At 41.0% G+C, this 20,334-nt stretch overlaps 1 protein-coding gene across 9 annotated transcripts in view; it reads right to left on the reverse strand.

Annotated features, from left to right (window-relative positions):
• RALY (RALY heterogeneous nuclear ribonucleoprotein) overlaps positions 1 to 20,334 on the reverse strand; it is a 266,632-nt gene that overhangs the window by 79,333 nt on the left and 166,965 nt on the right. The gene's annotated exons all lie outside the window — the stretch shown is intronic.

The following is a 20,334-nucleotide window of genomic DNA, read 5'->3' on the forward strand; positions in this document are numbered from 1 at the left end:
CCTCCCTGGCCGGCAGAACCCCCTGTTACCAGGACGGTGCAGCGGCGGTCCGTAATGGCCGCCACAAAGAAGTTGACAGCCGGGCAAGTATGCGCAGGAGGAAGAAGAGAAAGTTATTGAAAGTAAAAGTTCTTCTTGGTCGACCCAGGGCTTTGAGATTTATTTAATTTAATTCCTGGAAAAGATGGTTTTCTGATGATTTCTTCCACAAGAGAAAAAAAAGCGGCTGTTTTGAGGTGCTGAAGGGAAAGTTTACTCTCCCTCCCGACGGAATTAAGCCGGAAGGGAGAGGATAAAGAAAATATATAAATTTGGATTTTGTTGGAGGAGATGCCTTGAAGACTTGAGGACAGAAATACAATCTTAATAAGGCTTTAAAATATAGACTTGGATTCTTTTTTTTTATTTGTTTGATACCACCCCTGGAAGAGGAAGGGGGAATTTTGGCTTGCTTGGATTTATTGAGGATTGTGGATTTTGGGATTGTTTTGCCTTTCTCTCGGAATATTTGGTTGGTGTAAGAAGAAAGAGGAATAAAGAAAAGAAAAGACTTATTTATAATGGCTTTCCTTTTTGAAGACCTGAGGGATGAATATGAGCAAACAAAAGCAATCTGCAAAGATGGCATGGAAAAAGCTTTTCTATTTCTAGAAATGGCGCTGGTCAATTACCAACAGACAATGGAACAGATGGAAATGGAAGAAGAACAACAAGGAAGAGACGAAGACGCCATCTTCATTGAATTCCAAAACTTATCTAAGGAAGAAGGAAGGAAGAGAGCAAGGAAAATGAAGGACTTAAGATCTAAAAAAACATTTGAGAAAGAGAAAAATATGATGCAAAGTAAATATAATGATAACAAACAAGAGAAAAAGGGAATGCAACAGAGAAGGGATCCCAGCAAGGCAGAGGTTAGAAGAAGAAGGGGGGGTAGGAAGATTTGGTGGGGGAAGAAAGAAAGGGGAAAGGCGGAGAAAAGCCTCAAAGCTTTAAAATTGGATGGGAGAAGAGGGATTTTTTTTAGAGATAAAGGATGAAATATAATTTTCTGTAAGAAAGATTCTGCTAAGGTACAGAAGATGGTATTGTAACATTTATATTTGAAATAGTAAATTAGAATGTTTTAAGATTTAATAAGAAATTAAAATGTTGAAGTTTTTATTAATGATTGATTTTTAAAATGTAATAAAATATCGAAGGAAAGGAGGATACAATGTATTTAAACATTTTTGGTGGATAGAATGTACCAAGCAGAACCAAATTGGGTATTTGTTATGTTGAATGTTAATTTTACTAACTTAGGGGGAGGATAGAAAGGCATCATACTCTGATTAGTGATTTCAGGAGAAATTTTTTCTTTTATTATAAGAAGAGATAGAGGGATAAATGAATGGGCAAAAGATACAATTTAATGATTTAATTAAGATGGATTAAATAAGATAGAAATGTGAAGAGTGATATGTGTTATTATTTTAGCCCATGCAAAGAGAGGTAACTGGGGCCAAGGTACTTTACTAAAAGATTTTTTTTATGTTTGTTTGTGTTTGTTTGTGTTTTATGAGAATATTGGGGAAATTATTGTAGAAAAACAGGGAAAGATTCAATATGTAATGATTTGTTTGTTGTTGAAACTTTAATAAAACTTGTTTTAAAAAAAAAAAAAATCCTAATAGTTTTACTTCCACAGCAGGCTCGTAATCCTGCACTTCTGATTGGCCCGCGAATAGCGAATCGTGATTGGTCGTTTCTGACTGATCTGATTGGCTGGCAGCGGGTCGCCTCCGATTGGACGCTTTTTAGAGCGGTAAACTCAAATCATTGGTTGTTGTGACAGCAGCCAGCTCTATAAAAGAGCTGCTTCTGCCTTAGCAATTTGCTCTGTTCTGAAGTCACTATTAAAGAGTTGAGTCACTATTCGATGTCTCGTCTCCGTTCCTTGCGCCCACTCTTCCAGAGCTAACACTGGCGACGAGGGTGGGATGCGGAGACGATAGAGCTGACTGAGCACTCGCTGAAGCACCAAACAGAGCACGTGGCTAAGAGCGCACCAATAGCGGCAGAATGACCAGCGGCGCTATACCACCCACTCCATTTGACCTGGCTAACGAAGACTGGGACTCGTATATGGACAGGTTCCAGATGTTCCTGGAGACCAACAATCTAAAAGATGCTACGCCTGGCAAGAAACGAGCTGTATTCCTAACCCATTGCGGGCCTGCCGTTTTTAAAATGGCTAAGGCACTTGCAAAACCAGCGGAAGTCAAGACAATAAATTGGGATAACCTCGCGCCTATCCTTCGGGCCCATTATGCGCCCGCGGTGCCAACAGTCATCCGGAGACACGAGTTTTACCAGAGGGACCAACAGGAGAGCGAAAGTGTTGGAAACTTCATCGCTGACCTGAGGAACCTAGGAGGACTCTGTGGTTTCGCAAACCTCGAGGAAGCCATGAGGGATCGAATTGTTCTGAGTCTAAGAGACCCCACGACCCAGATCAAGATCATGGCTAAAGGGGACATCGCCCTCGCAGATGTCATCGCCGATGCTAATGCAGCAGAAGCAACCAGGAAGTCGGCCGCTCGAATGCGCCGCACAAACGCACCGCACCGCCAACTCGCCAGTGAAACTACGCCTTTCTCCGAGAGACATACAACAACTGCTCACCACGAAGACCTCGAATCCTCATCTGATAGCGAGGAAGAGGAGGTCAACCGACTCAGGTCAGAGCGCGACCAGCGAGACCAGCGGAGCCAGAAACCTTCACGTCAATGCGCAGGTTGCGGAGCCAATCACCCGTGATCTGACTGCAAATTTCTCGATGCACTCTGCCGTTCCTGTGGGAAGCGGGGCCACATCGCAAAGGTCTGCAGAAGCAAGCGAGGGTCTAGTCCAATCCGAAGAGAAAGCAACTTCCGCCAGGCAACAGGCAGCCCACCTGTAAATTGGGACCGCCTGAGCCACCAATGGAACCACCACCACTACAGAAATCGAGCACCTGCTACGTCAGCTAGACGAGAAGAGGCGCATCAAACCATTACCATCGGCCATGCCTCATCACTGGATGCGAGAAAGATCCGAGTGAAAGTCACCATTGAGAATCGACCGTGTATGATGGAAGTCGACTCGGGATCGTCCCTATCAATGGTCTCCTGGAAAACCTTCAAACAGCTGATCCCTGACATCCGTCCCCAGAACCTCAGCACTCAAAAAATCATATTAAAGGACTACCAAGGAAACAGAATTCCCGTTGTCGGGTCCAGCCACGTCCAAGTGTCCTTCAAAGACCACACCGCAACTCTACCTCTTACCATCGTCGATCGAGACCGGCCCAGCTTGTTGGGTTTGCAGTGGTTCACCCCACTGGGAATTGAACTAGCTGGCATCCACCAGACCGGAAGCAACGACTGGGAAGCGGGCCTCGTCCAGGAGTTCCAGGACGTGTTCACCGAGAAACTAGGCAAGTACAAGGGATCCCCCATATCGTTTAGCCTCAGCCCCGATGTTGCGCCCATACACCTTAAGCCTCGTCGAGTGCCCTTTGAACTCAAGCCAAAGATTGATGAACAATTGGACAAATTAATAGCCCAAGGCGTGTTAGAACCGATTGACCACGCCCAATGGGAAACCCCGATTGTAACACCCATAAAGCCTGACGGATCGTTAAGAATTTGTGGGGATTACCGGGCCACCCTAAATCACGCGCTTCAGCAGAGCGCTTATCCTGTACCCGTGGTCCAACATCTTCTTCACTCCCTGGGCGGCGGAAAAATATTTGCAAAATTGGACCTAGCCCAGGCATACTAACAACTACCCGTAGATGCAGAGACTGCAGAGGCCCAAACTATAGTCACGCACAGAGGTGCGTTTAAATGTAATAGACTCCAGTTCGGAGTGAGTGTAGCACCAGGCATCTTCCAAAGCCTGATGGAAAGACTATTACAAGGCATAAAAGGGGCCGTGCCTTATTTCGATGATGTTTTAATAGCCGCCCCCACTAAAGACATATTAGAAAAATGACTCAGAATGGTTCTCCAGAAATTTAAAGACGCTGGCCTGAAAGTAAAGAAAGACAAGTGTCAACTTTCTACTGAGAGGGTTGAATTCCTTGGGTACCTTCTTGACAAAAAGGGGATCCACCCTACTGAAAAAAAACTAACCGCAATAAAAACTGCCCCAAGACCTAGGAATAAAACAGACCTCCAAGCCTTCCTGGGACTCATTAACTTTTATAACATCTTCTTGCCCCAGAAGGCGACAGTAGCTGAGCCCCTACACAGACTACTCAACAAGAAGGCTTCCTGGGTCTGGGGACATCGGGAAGAATGAGCATTCCAGCAAGTAAAAGATCTCTTAACTTCAGACACTGTATTGATGCAGTATAACGAGACTTTGCCTTTAACTGTCACCTGCGATGCCTCACCATTTGGGGTGGGAGCTATTTTGAGCCACGTCCTGCCAAACGGAAATGAGGCACCTATTGTTTTTTTTTCAAGGACTTTATCAAAGACTGAAAGAAACTATAGCCAACTCGATAAAGAGGCTCTCGCTATTGTGTCTGCTATCAAGCGTTTCCATGAATATGTATATGGAAGACCTTTTGCCATAATCACCGATCACAAACCATTACTTGGCATTTTAGCGGGAGACAAACTAACTCCCCACATCTTATCGCCAAGAATGACACGTTGGTCAGAGTTTCTAGCCGCATACGATTATCAACTGCAACACTGCCCGGGGAAAGCCATTCCCCACGCTGACGCCTTGAGTCGTTCTCCGCTACCAGAAGCCATAGATGATCCAGCTCCAACCCTAACTGCACTCCAAATTGAAACTCTTCCTTCACCACCACTGACTGCCAGAGACATCGCCGCAGAAACAAAGAAGGATCTTGTTTTGGCATGAGTCCTCACCTGGGTGGAACGAGGTTGGCCTGAAAACGAACCCAACGACACCTTTGCGCCCTTCAAAAACTGACAGACTGAACTGTTCTCTCAAAAGGGCTGCATATTGTGGGGAGACAGAGTCGTCATCCCTGAGAAGCTACAACATAAGGTCTTAAAAATGTTGCACGATGGTCATCCAGGCATCGTGCGAATGAAGGCACTTGCACGAAGCTACGCGTGGTGGCCAGGTATAGATAAGCAGATAGAAGCCTGGGTGGCCACATGCAACAAGTGCCAGGAAATTCGCACTGCCCCACCAAAGGCAACTCCAACTGAGTGGGAAGCACCTCGTGGTCCCTGGTCCTGTATCCACATCGATTTTGCGGGACCCACCAAAGGGCACACTTTTCTTATAACAGTGGATGCCTATTCCAACTGGCTCGAAGTCCACAAAATGAAAAGCACCACCACAGAAGCAGTCGTTAAAAAATTGAATAGACTATTCGCTACACACAGGTTGCTGGACGTTTTAGTCTCAGATAATGGCCCCCAGTTCACTGCCCTGGCATTTGAACAGTACCTAGCAGACCGGGGCATCCGCCATGCTTTAACATCGCCGGCTCATCCTGCGGCCAACGGCAGGGCTGAGCGAATGGTCCAATTCATAAAGAAGACCTTACACAAGATGGAACATGGGGACATTGATGACAAAGTAACCAGAATGCTTCTCCTCCAACACATCACCCCACACAGCACCACAAACAGAACCCCGGCCGAACTCCTGATGGGCCGGAAACTTCGCTCACACCTTGATCGCCTACACCCTACCTACACGCCAGAAAAGCCCTTGGGGTCCAGCAGCAAGTGTCATGCTTTCAAGGTAGGCGACTTGGTCTTTGCAAAAAACTTCTCAGGTGACCCATTGTGGGTCCCCGCTACCATAACTCAACTCACGGGCCCCAGATCCTACCGTTTACAAACTGTTGATGGGAAATTATGGAAGCGCCACGTAGACCAGCTTCGCTCCAGACTGGCACCTACCCCCAGCTCAACCTCTGACTCTCAAACCAGGGGGGGAAGGGAAATTGAGCGGGCCGAAATAGAAATAGCAGACGATCCGATAATTGAAACTCAGCAGACTGCACAACCAACCATGGGATACTCACCTTCCAATGGAGGACCAAGCCGGGTGATTGCCTCGCCGCGAAGCAGCACCGCCATAGAAGCAAGTCCAAGGAACCCGAATGACAACATTGACGGAAGTGGAGATGACAGCCCCGAGTCATCCAACGGAGCAGGGGGACCGTCTTCACAACCCAGCTCAGCAAATAGCCCACCAGAACCAGAACCAGGACAGAAACTGGTGGAACAGCGCAAATCAAGCAGACAGGTGAAACGACCTGTCTATTTGTGAGAATACGTCACCCTACCCCTCAGACGGAGCCTAGGGGGGAGGGGTGTTACGAACTAAGCAAATGCGTTCGTTTAAAATCCTAATAGTTTTACTTCCACAGCAGGCTCGTAATCCTGCACTTCTGATTGGCCCACGAATAGCGAATCGTGATTGGTCGTTTCTGACTGATCTGATTGGCTGGCAGCGGGTCGCCTCCGATTGGACGCTTTTTAGAGCGGTAAACTCAAATCATTGGTTGTTGTGACAGCAGCCAGCTCTATAAAAGAGCTGCTGCTGCCTTAGCAATTTGCTCTGTTCTGAAGTCACTATTAAAGAGTTGAGTCACTATTCGATGTCTCGTCTCCGTTCCTTGCGCCCACTCTTCCAGAGCTAACACTTTCTACTTGTTGGGGAACACAATCAGGAATATCTGCTTTTCTGGCTTGCACATTTTTTAATTCTTTAATTTTTTTCCCACCTTGCTTTTGTTTATCTGTATGGCGTCTCTGTTTCTTGCCTCCCATCATTTTGGTACCTGTTGCATTGCTACATCCTACCTTTGGTAGCTTTAACAGTTTCCAAGTTTTCTTTGTGATGTCATTGCACAAAGACATGACATCAAAACAGAGTGACAGTATGTTCAACTTCCAATTTTGCTTATCAAGCAAAACCAAGAAAAAAAGCATACATTTCAACAAATTTCTAAAATCAAACTGTTTGTGAATTTATTTTAAAAAGAGAGCTAGTTTGGTCTAGTAGTTAAGGCTCCAGGCTAGAAAGCAGAAGACCAGGAGGACCAAGTCCCATTATAGCCATCAAAAGCCAGCTAGGTGACTTTGGCCCAGTCACTCTCTTTCAACCCAACTCACCTCACACTGCCATTGTGGGGAAAATAGAAGGAGGAAGGTGTGTTAGATATGTTTGCCACCTTGAGCTATTTGTATAAACAATAAAGGTGGGTTAAATGATAATTCGGTTTCCATATTTTTCACATAATGTGAAAGACTGCACCATAAGTTTACTGTATATGTTAAACATTAAATAAGCTAAATAAAGGACAAAAGTGAGTTTTTGAAAAATAAATACATTTAAAGGACAGATTTTTGAAATAAAGGGCTGCCTTTTATAAGGAATGCATGTCAGTGTATTCATAGTACATGTTGGTTTATGTGTATGCAACTGTAGTGGCAGAACATTCATTTTTCTCCAGTGTTGATGAATGCATCTTAGATGTGGAGATCAATCACATGTATCAAGAATATTGTAAGAGAATATAAATGGTATATTTGAAATAGCCATATTTCATCAGCTTTAAATCCCTTAAAGCCTTTTATTTTTCTTAAAAACTCTTGACAGCCATTTTAGAAATCTACATATATAATGGATTAACTCTTTTTGGTTCATAGGCAAGTCATAAACATTGTACCAGAATTTCCCTCAGGTGAAAGATTGGCTTAATACAAAATTCAATTCTCAGTCAGAATGGCTGGAAGCACTGAAACACACTGCAGGAAAGTAGAAACTAAGAGACATAAAGTTCCTAGTGATAACCCTGAACCACAAAGATCATAATGATGCACAGCTGTAATGAATAAGATTCCAACCAAGAGCAAGAAACAAACCCATCACTCAGTTAACAGCAGGTGGTATTTGCATATTAAAGGATCAGTAACTGTTTAGAAGCTACACTTTTGTTGAGGGAATAACAGCAAACATGAATAACAGCAATTACACTATGACAAATGGCAGCATCTCATCAGGAACTGTATGGCAGAGAGAAGAGATTAAATTTATCTACAAATGAGTCACAAAGCACTGCTGAGAAGAAATGACATTTTCTTGGAGAGTGCCTACCCATACTGCTGGCTAAAGAATATCTGTTGGCTTCTGCAGCCATTCATTGAAATTTCAGTCTGTTCCATAGTTCAGTATAATTTCTTTAAAGATCGCTCATGTTTACATATCAAACAATGTCATGTTTTGGTATGTTCACAAGGAACACTATAATATAACCTTCTGGCATATCAGCCTTCCAACGTTCAGTATTTTCAGATATGACTACAAAGCGCTTTTCTCCATCAACTTAGTTGTGTTGGTCAGGTACAATGAGTGCTGCAGTTGGACATATGTGGAAAACACCACATTTGATAGCATGGTACCATTCAGTTCATTGCTCTTGAAATTTCATTCTGTTGCATAACCTTCAAGACATTTGACTGCAATTCAGCAATAAAATAAAGTTTTGACAGGTGCCTGTTTAAGTGGGAATCTGATATATACAATCTCTTTGAGAGAGGAAGGGAAGGAGACAGAGAGATCCTAATGTAACAATTACATTCAGTTTAATGGACCAGAAGGTAATGCATATGGGATGCAATGTCCAAAATTTCCATTGGATATGCCACTTTGGGCAATATCTTTAATGATATTATTATGTAAATAATATCGCTGTATCATTTGCAGACAATTGGGAACAATGTTGGGTACCTCCTCTCCCATTTGGCGCATCAAATCATAATTTCACCATACTTTAAAAAGCATAATTTCAGAGTCAATCTTATTTCACTCAATGCACTTACAGAAGTGCATTGGCCCATTTTGGGACAGGCTTTGGACCAGTTGGTTGTCACAACATTCTCTGTTTCGGAAGCTAAATCAATTTATTTCTGAGTCTTTATTAGAAATTGCAACACAACTGGTATTTTCCTTTGGATCACTAAATCTTGTGCTGGTCTATTTTAAACTTTTGCTTCAACCTGATTTCTGACTCCTAGACTCCAGGCATTCCTCCCTTTCTCTTTCCCTCCCTCTTTCTCCCTCTCTTCCAAAGATTGCTGTGTGGAGCTGGAATTCTGGGAATAAAAGGCCACATGTCGTAAAAGTTGCTGATGTTGAAAAACACTGAGATAGAGGAAGAATCCAGCTACAGGTACAAAACACCAGAACATATGTGTGTGTGTCAGAGGTGGTATTCAGCAGGTTCTGATCAATTCTGGAGAACCAGTAGTGGAAATTTTGAGTAGTTCAGAGAATCGGCAAATACCACCTCTGACTGGAAATTTTACAGTATCCTTCCCCTGCCACGCCCACCAAGCCACTCCCACAGAACTGGTAGTAAAAAAAATTGAATCCCACCACTGGTGTGTGTGTGTGTGTGTGTGTGTGTGTGTGTGTGTGAGAGAGAGAGAGAGAGAGAGAGAGAGAGAGAGAGAGGGAGAGAGAGAGAGAGAGAGAGTTCTTCTGTAGCCAATGCAGTGGCAAATTTCCTTCCCATAGCATGTTTTTGGGGAACCACTGGTAAGAAATCCTCATTTCTTACTTTGAAGAATATTCTCTTAAAAGCTTCACTCTATCATGATCATTAATAGATTGATAGTCCCTTGAAGGGAAAAAAATGCTGTGACAAAACACTTAGATCTTATAAGCATACCTTGGTACATATTCTGTGTCAACTTTGAAATTCAGCTGCCACATTTTTTTAAAGAGAGTTGGAGGAGTTGAAAAGTTCAAGGTTATTCTGTATGGTGTATTAGGAAATTCCAGTGGCAATTAATTGGTTCTCGTGATTTATGAAGTGTAGAAGTGGGAGGAGAGAAGGTGGATGTGCGAATGCGTGAAAAATTTTCACTTTGGGAAATTGCCTTTGACATGCCAGATCTGTTTCTAAATAAATCAATTGGAGAGAAAATGTCTTGGAGTGATTGATATCATGGATACTTTCTGGATGCCTTACATTCTGTATAGCAACTGGTGGTGGTGGCTTATCCCAGGTTGGTCATCTTTGAATTCCAGCAGGTAGAATTTGCCAATTACTGTCAATGTAGCATTGCTCAGGATGGTTCTACAGAGAGTATGGCATTCTCTGGGATCGTGGGATTTACCCTAAACTGTTTCTTCCTATTTCCAGGATGAAGCAAAGCAGCTGTGTGGATGAGCCCTTTTTATTTTTAAAACTGTCTTTCTTCTTCAAGAAGGATAAGCCTTTACTAGTGTGCAGCAGATACTGCTAAAGAATGCACATACATATACTTTTGTATGTGAAGTTGAGAGAGTTCCTGAAAATTTTAATTTCCTGTACTTCATTAAAGTATCTACGCAGAAATTTCCAGCAATAAAACGAAATGCACTAAAATGTCCCCTGACATTGCTTTGGCAAATTTCTGAAATACAAAGCTTGCTATTTTTATTTTCAAAGCAACCATGAGATGCGTTAAGTTGAAGTAATCAAAATATAAAAAAACAAAAATCTTGAGGTATTAAAACAAGATTAAAAAAAATTAAAAGTGAACAAGGCAATGGAAAGACAGATGCAGAAAAAGACAGAGCGTAAAATTTGTCTTCCTGTCCACAAGCAGGCCATTCAGCATTTGAAGATATGGACAGAATTGTAGGGTACTAACACAACAGAGGCTGATCCATAATTCATCTCCAAAATTACAGTCTCTTGTTGTCCAAAGATAGATAGCTATGTTTTTATGAGGTTAAAGTTCACCTCACTAAATTCAATCCTACTATAACTGGCTTCTTGGAATCAAATGCTTTTCATTTATAATCCTTGACATCTGTGCAATGGAAAGTAGTACTAAATGTGGGCAAAAGATGAGATCTCTACATAAATTATTGTTCCTGAAAGTAAAAATAAGTCTACACATGCCAGAAGAAAAATCTACACAGTGATAAAGGTTCTTATTTATTTATTTTATTTTATTTATTTATTTAGTTTGTCAAGCATGTATGAGAAAACAAGTATAGTATGAACATAACATATAAACATATAAGTATAAAAAGCTATAAGTACATACATAATAAATGAGTACAAATAAATGGCAACAGTAGGACAGGGACGGTAGGCCTGCTGGTGTGCTTATGCATGCCCCCTTACAGACCTCTTAGGAATGGAGTGAGATGCACGGTAGACATTTTAAGGTTAATGTTTTGGGGGTTTGAGGATGTAACAATAGAGTCAGGTAGTGAGTTCCAGGCATTGTTGCTGAATTCGTATTTTCTGCAGTTGAGTTTGATAAAATTTGAAATAGAGTTTTCTTCTATTTTTTACCTTTCAATGATAAATTGGACACCTTCTTTTCATTTCCATATGACAAGGATTGATCACATGTAACTGCAATTTTGTGTTTCTTTTTCTAGATTTATTGGAATAGGACAGAGCTTCTTCTTTTGGAAAATGATGTAAAATCAATTTTAGAATTCATGCATTTAGTTTCCTTGTGGTGGAACAGTGGTTAGAATGTAGTATTACAGGCTAACTCTGCCCACAGCCTTGATTTTTATCCTGATGGGTTTGAGGTTGATTCAGCCTTTCATCCTTCTGAGGTCAGTAAAATGAGGACCCAGATTGTTGGAGGCAACATTGTAAATTGCTCAGAGAATGCTTGTAAAGCAATGTGGAGCAATATATACATTTAGGTGCTTTTGTTATTGCTATTATGAAATTATGTAAGGGCAGGCTTGACTAGAAATTATATTGAATACGAGGCCAATGGGGACTGTTTTTCATCACCATTGCAGTATAGTCTGCTTCAATGAGATGATTGGCACTCTGCAGGTGACATTCTCTGCTTCTTTCCTCTGATTAAAAGTGCTTGAACACTTGTTGAGACAAAGAAAAGATGCTTCAGTCAAACTTTGAAGGAAGTGGAAGGTCTCTGAAGGTCTATACAGCCCTATGAAATCATATATCAGTTTTAATTGTATGTTGGTTGTGTAGCAATAACTCAGTTTATTTCAAGTGTGCTTTTATATTCTGCATGTAAAAGCTAGATATAGTCTAGCCCTATATTATAATAATTATAATCATCAAGCATCAAGATCACGTGAAGTGATAGTACCACTTTATAATGACCTGATAAGACCACACTTGAAATATTGTACCCAGTTTTGGTCACTACAATATAAAAAAGATACTGAGACTCTAGAAAATGTGCAGAGAAGCGCAACAAAGATGATTAGGGGACTGGAGGTTAAAACATGAAGAACGGTTGCAGGAATTCAGTATGTCTAGTTTAGTGAAAATAAGTACCAAGGGTGACATGATAGCAGTGTTCTAATATCTTAGGAACTGCCACAAAGAGGAGTGGGCAGGGGTGTGTGGAATCAAGAAATTCTCCAAAGCACCCAAAGGTAAGTCAAGAAACAATAGATGGAAACTAATCAAGGAGAGAATCAACCTAGAACTGAGAAGTTGCCTGACAGATAGAACAATTAATCAGTGGAAAGACTTGCCATCAGAAGTTGTGGGTGTTCCAACACTGGAGGTTTTTAAGAAGAAATTGGATAACCAATTGTCCATTGTGTAGAGTTTCTTGGTTGAGCAGGGGACTGACTTCAAGGTCCCATCCAAGTCTCTTGGTCTGTTTTTCTGTCCTTATTAGATGGCTTCAATTGAAGATCTTATGTACTGTTTAGCACAAGACAATCAAGTACAGTATCAATAGTTACCATAAAATCTATGAGGAAGTGAAGCAGTCTATTATTTCTATATTTTCAGCTTTCATTTTGTTTTTAAAAAGCAGCTTGCTAGAAGATCTTTTTAGAAGTAGAGATTTAAGGTAAAATATAGAGTCTCTCTTCTGACCATTTTATTAAAAAAAAGACTGTTCTTTTGATTGTTTTTAAGCCAATGAAGAAACAAACAATGCGTGGCAAAAAAAGTGTTTTTTATCCCTTAAATCTTTCCTGGTGGGGAATGACTGTTGCTTCATAAGAAACAATTTAGAAATCCAGGTTTTTTGATGTTGTTATGATTAGACAATAATGTGTCTGTCCAGAATGAAAAGGTAGCAATAAAAACTGGAAGTTATAAAAGTACACACACACACACATACACCTCCAAACATCTAAACATTTTAAAATGTTGTCCTCCCAGTATATATAAATAAAACTGATCATTGTTTTATCCATGCCCGAAGCACTGGCATAATCATGTAGGGAGGACAAGGATGGGCTGCAGACCCTTTAATGTAGCACTTGAAAATAAAATACCAAATGAAATTCAAGTCATTTTTAAGGTTGTATGGAGATTTGGGGGTCACAGCACTTGAATGAAACCCAGACTTAATTAAGATTAATTGCACTAACATATTTTTTACATTGGTGTTTTCTGAATGTGTGGATGATGATATTAAGATCAATTCCCTATGAGAGATAGACTGGAACTGAGTGTGGCACAGGGGTGGGATTCAAATTTTTTAAAAACTTGTTCTGTTGGTGTGGCTAGTTGGCTGTGGCCATGTGACTGGATGGGCGTGACTACTTCTTCTTCTTCTTCTTCTTCTTCTTCTTCTTCTTCTTCTTCTTCTTCTTCTTCTTCTTCTTCTTCTTCTTCTTCTTCTTCTTCTTCTTCTTCTTCTTCTTCTTCTTCTTCTTCTTCTCTGCAGCAATGCCCCCATTTTTGGACCCCTGGGCCTCAGAGAAGCCTCCTGGGGGGCTTTTTTTGCTCCCAGAAGGCTTCCCTGGGGCCCAGGAAGGCAAAGAACCTGAGCTGGGGGGGCGCACAGCAGCCCCATGCTCTGTTTTGGGGCCTTCTGGCCTCAGGGAAGCCTCCTGGGGGGCATTTTTACTCTTAGGAAGCTTCTCTGGAGCCCAGAAGGCAAAAAATGGAGGGGGAGGCGTAGCTCCCCCCATGCCCTCCCGTGAGCCCCCATTTGCCTCCTGGGCCTCAGGGAAGCCTCCTTGGCAAATCAGTAAGACAGTGAGGAGGATCATCATGCACAGCTGATCATTGGGAAGGGGAAAAAAAAAGAAATACCTTAGGGAATGACTGGGAGGGGAGAACACAGTCAGCGATGTTGGGCATGCATGCAATGTTGTGCATACATGATAAGGACTGACTGGGCGGGGGAGGGCTGGGGTGGGTGGAAAGAGGCGGGGCCAGCCTGAGGCACCTTTTGCCAGTTCTCCAAACTGCACAGAATCATAACAACCGGTTCTATAGAACCAGTCCAAACCAGTAGAATCCCATCCCTGGTGTGGCATGAATAATGCTAGGTTGTAAAAATGTTTGTCCTAGAAAGTTCCTGAGAATTTCTGATATCCAGAATGAGAATAATCAGGGTTATTTCTATCATTTTTATCAATTGTTTCTGGCAGCAACTGTCTTAGAGCAGGGGTGTCAAACTCAATTTCATTGACCGCCACATCAGGGTTGTGATCATCAGGGGGCCAGGGTGTGTGTGGCCATGGTGTGCATGGCCAGCTTGATGTCAGTCATGTCAGCACCCCCCCGAGAGCCTGTGTGGCCTGAGCGTTCTGCCAGTAAAAATGGGCTCCCGAGCTCCATTTTCAGCTGCGATGGCCTACTGCAGCCCTCATGTGCAACCCGAGCTCTGTTTTCATTGGCAGAGGCACCACAGGCCAATCCTTTGCTGTTTCCAGGGTGGCCCTGCAGGACAGATCTAAGCACCCTGTGGGTGAGATCTGACCCCCGAGCCTTGAGTTTGACACCCCTGTCTTAGAGTGATTTTCTTTTCCCCTAAAGATCAGCATCCTGATCATTTGGGGAAAGGAAGCTTAATATTTTAAATTGTGTTTCTTGGCAATGTCCATTATTATGTCATGGTGAAATTGTGGTTGAAAGGCATCCATATTAATTCTGTAAAAATATGACATGTATGTGCTATCCTAACCTCCAGAGGCAAAATTTTCAATCTCACTCATGTGGTAACATCTTTCAGAAAGACAGCAATAGTATAAACTATTACTAGGCATGGAAAATATCCACAGAATATATTTTATAATATTCTTTAGGAAACTCAAATGGACAAGACTACTACTGAACAAATGGACAAGACTACTACTGAACTACCACTGAACATTAATATACTGAGGGGTCTTGCTCCTAGGAAGACTGAATGCTGTATTTTCAATTGCCCTTGTTGATTCAAAATGGTTCCATACTTTACTTTCTTTGGCAGAAGATAAAGGAGATGCCTGATGAAATTGTATATAAGCTTTTTATAGGGTTGTGTTTAGGTAATCTAATCAAAAAAATAGAAGCACCAATAAAAGTTCAGTGTGAAGTAGGTTTCTGCAAGTTCCACATATGTTCATTTATCTTTGCCGTGGGATATTTTCTTTCTTGAGAATAAAGGTCTTCTAGGAATTCAATCACCCCCCTGTAATTACAAACTGTGAATTGTAGGGAAACTACTCGCAAAGACTTCCTTGTGGGGCAAAATGGTCACATATTTATGTTGCCCTGTCCCTGTCAAAAATCCTTCAACCAGGGAATAAGTTTTGGGGAATTTTTGATGAAGTTGATTGAATCAGTTATTTCACTCAACACATTTCTACACTTATTGTTTTCTTGATTATCTTGTTATGAAATGTGTTCATATCATCTACTGCACAGTGAATACATTGGACCTATGGTGCCTCTTCCTTCACAACAGCCTATAATACACTAACATGTCTAGCAACTTTAGATATTTCCTAATAATATTGGTTGCAGCACTGACTCAAAGGGAGGTTGAAGTGGCAGAAAAAAATATTTGAAGTTAACAGAAATTTTGCAGTTGGTCACAACTTCTGCTATCCCAACTCTGTCTCCTTCCCCCACAAAAATCCTTAACAGACATATCCTTGGTAGGCAAAATAATTGTGAAAGCTGTTCTACTGTACTGATATCTGCAGATTCAGTCATACTTGATACTACAATATATTATTGTCCTGATTTCAGAAGAATATATGTCAAGCATCTTATTCATCATCTCAACTGATATCCGTTTGTAACTTATATTGTGCAGCCACAGTTCATCTGTGGAATATTATCTGAATGTATCATCAAGAGGTAACTCAGCCCACCCACCCCAGTTTTTTTTCTCAAAAAGGCAACAAAGAACAACACAGACCAGTTATCAGATTGATAAAATGACCAAGCAGTACTGTTTTAGCCTCTTACTCTTGACTCCAGTTTGCCTTCTGAAAAACTGGAACAAATGTTTAACATGGTTTTATTAGCCATACAGTGTGTAGGCAGCTGAACAGTGCAATTAAATACTGATGGCTGTTAATTTCTCCAGCACTTTTTCCCCATGATGAAGGCTTGATACACATTCTATTTCTTGTGTTTGGAAAAGGAACATTCATCTGACTGAGCAGTAAATGCTGCAATAAATTGACCAGTTTTAAATAAATATGCAGCCACTCATGTTTGTTTCCAAGTCGCAAAATATGTATGTGTTCCTAGTTTCCATTTTGTATTTCTTTCAAAGGCTTAAGCAGTGAATGTATTCTTACCCTATTCACATTCCCAGTTGAACAATGTGTGGTGTAAGTACATTAAAAATATTGATAGCTGTTTGTTCTTCTCTGATGCCACAGTACTCTACCCATAATGGAGTAACAGTTACAGCCCATTGAGTCAATTCAGTCTCAGGATGACTATTGAACTTTTTGATCAGAAATCTTTTCATGGTGAGGGAGAAATTGACATCTCACAAATGCAAACGGGCTTGGATTCAGATGAATCCAGACCAGCATTGTAGTGAAGAGACACAGAACTGGGGGTGGCAGTATGGAGAGGCAAAAAAGAGAAACACTCTAAGACCTCCCTTCCAGGGGTGGGTTTCTACTGGTTCTGTCCACCTCTGTAGAACCGGTAGCTCTGAAAAGCAGCAGACATAGAACCGGTTCTATGTCTGCTGATGCTTTTGCCCACCCACCCACCTGGGCTCTTACCTGACCTTTATTTCCTGATTTTTCAACTTCAGCTGCCGAACGAGGCACAGCTGCAGTTAAAAACAAAAAAAACAAAAAAAGAGGGCTGTTTCAAAGGCTGCTTCTCGGCATGCAGCGTGCTAATGATGATTTACAGGCGCACGGCTCACAGTGGGCAGGGAAGCTCGTAAATCCCGAACCGGTACTTAACCCTGTCATATCTCACCCCTGCTCCCTTCCCCCCACTCTCTAGTGCTTCATGATGTAACTATTAGCTAACAACAACAGCAGCATCAACAACAACTGGAGAAGATAACAAAATACAAAGAATTGCAAATAGAAATAGAACAACTGTAGGAAAAACAAGCAAAGTAGTACCGATAGTAATAGATGCCTTAGGTGCAATCCCCAAACAACTGGAGCACCACTTGAATACCATCAGCATTGATAAATTCACCATCAGTCAGTTACAAAAGGCTGCTTTACTCGAAACAGCTTACATTCTGTGACAAAAGCTGTATCATCATCAAGCATCCAGATCTGCCTAGACAAGATAGACAAAAATGTCAAATCCAGTCTGAACATCTGGCTGACTGTGCAACAACCCATAATAATGATAAAAAGCAACACAGCAGGAGACTGAAAAACATCAAACTACTCCATAGAGTTGCCGTATGCCATTCTCCCCACGGCCACAAATGGATTACCTGGCAGCATTGGCCTAAATCACAATTTCTCAATCATGGATGTAAACTTTGGGAGGACAAATGTGCCCCTGTTCTGAACAGGGATATAAAGTAATTTGGTTCATCAGTCTCCTTAGATGGGACCTAGTAATTTCAAGACAGGGCAACATTGCTTGTGCCTCAGGTTCCTGAGGCTATGGTAGTTCACTCTCCCAACATAAACAAGTTTTCTCTGAAATTTATATTAAAACTTTCCAAGTGTTTCAGAGGTGCACATGCACAGTAGTACAATAACAAACATAAAGCTCCAAAAGTATTGGCATAGTATAAAATTCAAATAATGAGGAAAGTATATTGTGTTCATTTATGAAACTTTTTATCAACACTATGAAGCTGCATCTTCCCAACTATAGACATGAAAAGCAATGTTTCCCACCCATCCTTAAAAGACCTATTATACCACAAAGAACAGAAGGTCAGAGCTCTGCTTGGCTCTGCTTGGCAAGTACAACAATTGAGCTCCAGCATCTGGCCTCTTGGGTCTGGGAAATATTCCAGACCTATGAAAGCCTGAGAAGTGGCAAGCAAACTTTTAAATCAGTTATTCAATCTATCAATTAAATCAGAAGGATATTAAGCTTGGTATTCAAAAATTACCCACTTACATTGTTTACTGTGAAATATTCAGCAATTGAACTTTAGAACACAAATAACTATTGAATTCAGCTGCTGTCAAGTTTTGGCTAAAACGCATCTGTTATTTTAGTTAGCGCATAAGAAGGGCTTTTAAAGCAGATACCAAACATTCTGCAGCTAAATCAATAAAAGTGGGGGATATTTGTCTTGAAAAGGTCTGTCTCTGTGAAACATGGCTATCCATTTTGACGATAATGTGCATTTGGATGATAATGTGAAGTCCTTATGGAATTTGGAAAATGTTTTTTGTTCTGAGTCTGATAAGTGATGATGCAATATTAATTCCCGATCTTTTCCTCTATTTTTTCTCTCCCCCCCCATGCACTTTTCTCATACTTCTTCCCCTTTTCAGAACTATTTATATAGAACAAGCTTCCAATTCCAAACAGCAGTGCTGTTCCTCTTCTATTATAACTCAGGAATTACAAGATACCACCAACATTTTAAAACAGACAAATACACAAGTCACAACACAATCCAAATTCAGTTCAGGCCTGACTTCTAATCAAGCATCTATCATATATTTGTACCAAATAATATTTAGAAAATATTTAACATTCACATAAAAGTAATATACAGCACATACTATATGTATTTGGTCCTATTGTATGTGACTATTAAATATATTTAAGAGAGAAGGACATTTTTACATTGAAGCAGTGTGTATGAACAGAAAGCACAAAGGTGAGCACAATGTAACAATAAACACAAATATAATGCAATAAACTGTGAAAGAGTGTGGAGCCTTTATAAGATTGCCCAAGGGTGAATTCAGCTCATTAAACAATTCATCTTTGCATAACAGGATTCAAACAGAAGATGGTTTTACGGATGAAAACATTATAGTCCTCAGTAGTTTCCTTTCTGAAGTCTCTGTAGGCTACTAGGAAATTTGATACCTGTTTTATTTTCATGGCCACAAAGTGCATATTTTATTACTGTCAAGGAGCTACAAGTAAAAACTAGGTCTGTCTTGACATTACCGCTCTGCAATTATTCACTCTAACAGTAACTGTTGCTGGGAAGGCAAAAGAAGAATAATTTTGGTTTCCTAACCTTGAGTTCTCTGTGCCCTTTTTGGGCAAGAAAACAATGCACTCGTGTAACTTTCATTGCCATGATTGAATGGACCAAATTTCAGAAAGGGTATTGAGGCATCCCATCCATTACAGCCAGGCTTTGTTAAACATCAAGAAGGCTGTGCACATTCTCCCTCTCTCTGGTTTAATGCAGAAACAATAGCTTTGCAGCCCCCTCCACTAGATGGCATGTAGTAATAATTTTAGCTCTTCAATTTACATTGACAAAGAGAAGGGCCTAGGTCAAGTATGAGCTGTTTGATGTATCCGGATGCTGCATGCTAAATATTGCATGGTTAAGATTGCAAGATGGTAATCTTGGTAAGAGGAAGTACAGCAATGGATAGAACTGTGTTGGTTGTGTGGCCCTTTCAGTGTGTAACCAAGCAAAATTGTATTTCTTCAGACAGGATTAATTGAAGTCTTTTACTGTATCAGATAGTTTGGGACCATTAACAAGATTTTAAAGTAAGTATCTGGCAATGGTAAATGTGTTTTAAAATGGTAAAAAGAAAAACACCACAAAAAGAAACCCCTAAATTCTTCCAACGGCTTTCTCAAAGTACTTTAGAAGAATTTGGAGATTTCTTTGGGTGATATTTTTGAGTTTATTATGCTGAAAATGGTAATGGAATGGAGTGTCTATTATCTATTGTCCTAGAACCCCTTGATTGTGCCCTATCAAAAGAACTGCTGTAAGGGATTATCCTGGAGATGTAGCTGAAACTTGGGAAGCCAAGGAGACTAATAGGCATTGCATGGGATTGTATAATGAAAGAAAGAGTTGTACCTCTTGATTAATGTCAGTCTTTTGAGGCAGACCGGATGAAGAAACAGAGGACTGCAGGGTACAATAACAGAATTTTAAAAGCCTGACAAAATTTATCTCCTGGTCCTTTTTATATCAAATAGAATTGAGGAGC

Source organism: Notechis scutatus, chromosome 3 (assembly GCF_049901735.1).
Source record: "Notechis scutatus isolate UNSWTSFEM ecotype Mainland chromosome 3, rNotScu1.2, whole genome shotgun sequence".
NCBI classification, from domain to species: domain Eukaryota; kingdom Metazoa; phylum Chordata; class Lepidosauria; order Squamata; family Elapidae; genus Notechis; species Notechis scutatus.